This window comes from Lycium barbarum, chromosome 9, assembly GCF_019175385.1.
Source record: "Lycium barbarum isolate Lr01 chromosome 9, ASM1917538v2, whole genome shotgun sequence".
Classification (NCBI taxonomy): Eukaryota; Viridiplantae; Streptophyta; class Magnoliopsida; order Solanales; family Solanaceae; genus Lycium; species Lycium barbarum.
This window is the reverse complement of record NC_083345.1, coordinates 88772453-88777354: the sequence shown is the minus strand read 5'-3', so window position 1 is coordinate 88777354 and position 4902 is coordinate 88772453.

The following is a 4902-nucleotide window of genomic DNA, read 5'->3' as shown; positions in this document are numbered from 1 at the left end:
ATATACAAAAGCATGTAGATACCAGGTCTGACTTTCAAAATTTCATTCTTTTTCTGGAGATTGTGGAAATGCAAACTGCCAGTAGGGGATACAGTGAGAAGGAATTGGATTGATACAGAAGGATAATGCTATTGTTATGATCATAAACAATGTGAAACTGTAGATCATCTGTTTGTCACAGGAAAGATTTCTTCATTGGATTGATTGTCCATCTAAGTTCAAATCTATTGTTAGAGCCATGCCAGTTATCACATTTGGCAAAGATGGAAGTGGAGGAACACTGTGGTGCATGGAGGGAAGATGTCTATCAATAAGGTGATATATGAAATAAATTTGACTATCCATCAGATGTGCAGAGTTAGAAACCCAAGAATGCAAGTACCAAAGTCTCTTCCTCAAATAATGAAGATGATTGAAACATACAGACAACACATAGTGAGCAAGATAGTGAGATGGAATCTGCCTATGCTAGGGTGGTTTAAGTGTAACTCAGATGGTGCTTCTAGAGGCAATCCAGGGCTAGGTTTAGTGGATTCTGTATTAGGAACTCTTTGGGAGATCTAGTGTATGCTGCAGCTAGAAGAATATTAAATGGATCAAACGTAGTTGCTGAAGCAATGGCTTTTCAGGAGGGGATTAGATATTGTGTATCAAACAGTCTATTGCCAGTAACTTCGGAAATTGATTCAATGACACTGAAAATGATCTTGACAGGAAAATGGGAAGTGCCATGGAGTGTTTCATTTATCATAAAGAATATTACAAGGTTGAGGGAAAAGGAAGTGAGAGTGAAGCATGTACTGAGGGAAGGACATAGATTGGCATATTTTTTAACTAACTCTGTTTTTGATTTTGCAGTTGATCATCTATTGAATAGTGTTACCATTCACTTCCAAGGAAAGACAAATTTGGAATACTGAAAAAGAACAGATGCCATACATCAGAATCGGGCGTGCCAAAGATCATCAGATTCCAAGAGATTAACATATGAATCAAGGATACTGCAGTATCTTCAAAACTGCAGGAAACGGGCCAAGAACAGAACTACAAGATTGAATAAAAAGACTTTTGGATAGGTTACAATAGTGGTATTAGTATGGTTACAATCTCATACTATTGTCATATATCCAAAGGATCTTTTTATACAATCATATTTGGAAAAAAAGGACAACAATGCATACGACTGGATCAAATACAGAATCAGCTGAACATGAAGAATTTTCTGAAAGAATTCTATTCCACGCTTGATGCCTGAATTTTAATTCAATGGACTGTGGATCCATAACACCTGGTGAGAGCTTGAGATGTCAACATGGTATCAAGTCAAGGCTAAAGGATTTGTAATAGACAAGCTTTTAGATTTCTTTTATTTTAGCTACATATACTTTTTTTTCTTATTATTTTCTTCATTTTCATCATTTTTTACAGAACTTTGAATTTTAGTAATGCACTATCAAGCAACTTCTACTCGTTAGTTTTTGATCAAATAAATAAATAAATCAGAAGTCATACCAACCTAATTGTATATTCTCCCAACATCATGTCTAATGACCTAACATGCTTTCTCCCGACAATTTTATGCATACATATAATTCACTAATCTAAGTCTAACTAAAGTAAGCTGTAACTTACCTCAATTGTCGAACTAGTGCCACGAACTACTCCACTGGGCCTTCCCTTTTCGAAGCGCCTCAGAATGATCAAAATCTAACAATTACCAATTCTAAGTAAGTAAATTACCATAGAGTATTCAATTACAGAAAAGGAATCGGATGTGAAAGTTACCCAAAATGCCCAAATTTGCCCTAACGAACCTCAAGGACAAAACAGGAAATTAAGGGAAAAAATTACATTAGTCGTAGTCTAATTAGTCATTATCCTTAATTTCATTAAGTTATAACCACAATTGGTCCTTCAATTTCACCAATTACACCAAAATCCCAAAATTAGAAAGCACCCTAAATTCATGAATTGATTCTAGAAGTCAAGGGAGATTCAAAGCTAGGATCTATTCGTAAACAATCTAGATAATAGGAATTAAGAATTAGATCAACAATATCCAACTAGATTGGGGGATTGAATGATCAACAACCTAGGCTTTCATAACCCAACACCCTCATTAGTCATTAACCACCATAAATACTAATTAAGCATGAATTAATATTAGAATAAGGCACAAAGACTTATCCCAAGATGATTACACCAACACTTCTTCAAAAATTTCCCATAAAACTCCTTAGGATTAGGTTTTTGGTGAATAAGATTTAGCGATCTTTGCTGGAACGAAGGAAGACTCACTTTCACGATCCCACCTTAGTGGATACTTATCCGCTGGGGTGGACTTCATTAAATGACTCACCCTTCCGCTCCCACAGGACAAGTCCCGCTTGGGCGGACCCGCAGGGGCGAATCTACTCTGCTGGGGCGAGACATCAGAAACCAGAATTTTCTGGTTTCACCAAGTTTCAACCCAAAATCCTGACATCCATCTGATACATCCCGAATACAAGCCAAACATGCAGACACAAGTAAAAACATGCTACAAACCCATCCGTGACCTCATAATTCCCAACAGAGGTGATCTTGACTCTGACAACCCTCAAACAACTAATGTCAAGTTTCTAGCCAAGTACCTAAAACGCTCTTGAAGGCCTCGAGAACTGAACCAGCCACTCCACCAAGTCATAAACGACCGTTCGGACGTCACGAAATTCATGAAATTTTGAAAAAGTTCTATCACCCAAATGTCAACTATTGGTCAAACGTTTTCACTTAACTAAGGGTTCTAATTCTTTCAATTTTCACTAGAATCGCCTGAATATCTCAGGAACTGGGTTGACGAGAGAAAAATGGTCTAACCATGCATAAAATTTGAATGGGTCGTTACACTTTTCACCATCAACACAATTTGATGTATAAGGTTTATTTTTTCACCCGAAAAGACGAACAACCAAGGAGAGGAGCATCACTGATTTTCAGAACGTGTATGCAGATAGGCTATACTGAATACTTTGTAACTAATTTTAGATACAACCAATAATAAAAAGTCATAAACAACCATTCAAAAACTGCTGATTATGGTTATTTTTCATTTTTCCTTCACGAAAGGTCTCTTTTGTGGGATCAAAATAAGAGGGCATCATGCAGAAGCTAATAATTTCAAACCTTCAATAGCGATACTCAAACAACAACGAAAATATACAAACAAGGCATAATATTATAATATGATTTGGTCAGGTGACCTACATATTGGAAAAACTAATATAAAAAAGAAAATATTAAAATTATGAGAGAATAATCTCTCCTTAAATGAAACTCTTTTAATGACTACATTGTTGTTGCTTTTCTATGTGTGTTGTGTCAGAGAGACCAATCTTTAATTTATAGAAGTTCGAGATTTTTCCTCAAAGAAAGGATAATTCAACTATGGAAGAGATATTTTCTACCAAGGAAACCTTTTCCATCACGAAAATCTTTTTGAAATAAAACACAATTATGGTAGAATGAAATAAGCTAGGAAATTCAGGGTAAACCCTAACAAATCTTCCCTTGGCCTCAATTTTCTGGTAAAATAATCTCGATTCTCCATCTCCATATAATATTGGTCACTGCTGCTTGTCATGGTTAAAAATAAGTTAAAATATTATGGGTTAAAAATGGTTTTAAAATATTTGTCTTTATTTTCAAAGATGTAACATCATAATGTTGAAAATATGGTTGAAACTTCGTCGGCACATGTAGCACTTCAGACTTTCTTTTTACTTATTACATAAAAAGCTTCATTATCATCAATAGGCTGCAATTTGATCTGAATCGGTTTTGAACCTGTTTTCAACCTCGTTGAACCATTAACTCAGATACCACTTGTTGGGATCAAAATAACAGGGCGTTATGCGAAAGCTAATAATTGCAAATCTTGAATGGCGATAAATCAGCCAACTACAAAAATATACTATGACATAATATTATAATATGTGATTTGATCAAGGGACCTACATATTCGAAAAACTAATATAAAAGAAAACATTAAAACTATGAGCCACACACAGAGCAAGTATAAAGCATAAAAACAGGTGAAGGATGGAATACAAGTCACATAAAAAGCATTCAAGTCAGGTAGCTATAGCGGGTCGATATTTTTTCCGATTCGTATTTGCACTTGCTTCATTTAAAAAGAAAAGTGTCCTGGAGAAGTACGGTTGTCAGTCGTACCGGGAAAAAGGAAAAATATACCTCTACGTGATGGTGCTCTAAATGGATATTGTTTAGAGCACCTAATTTTTAGGAAATTAGAAAAACCAATTTGAAAAGGGTTCATTTAAAACTGCTAAATTTTAAAAGAAACCTAATCTGACCAAAGTATGGGTAAGGGTTCTGGTGATCCCTCGAGGAAGGTGTTAGGCACCTCGGTATTAAGGATCCATAAAACATGGTTGACCAAGGGGTTCTAATAGTATGCCTTGTAGATGTAAATTATTTTTTTTTGATAAAAATTGTTTTTGTTTTAGATTTCCGTAATAAAAGGTTAGTCATTCATGCAAAATACGACACTTTCGAGAAATAAAAGTGGTAAAATTCTGCCCAAAATTGGGGGTTTTGGGTTTCGGACTAGAACACCTAGGTTAAAACCTAAAGGCGTTAACCTAAGTAGAACACTACTTAAGACCACCCGCATTTAGAAAAAGGTTTTTAATTCAAGTTTTATAAAATCATTTTTTGGCATACTATTATTATCCATTTTAACCATATTTTATATTTTTTTTTAGATTTTTTAGTCCTTTTAGTCCAACATCAGTCCAGGGTCATTTTAAGTCCATTTGTCCAAATTGTCCATAGGTACGGTCCCAATTTGTCTCAATGTCCATAAATTGCCAAGTCTTTTTTATCCAAAAAATTATATTT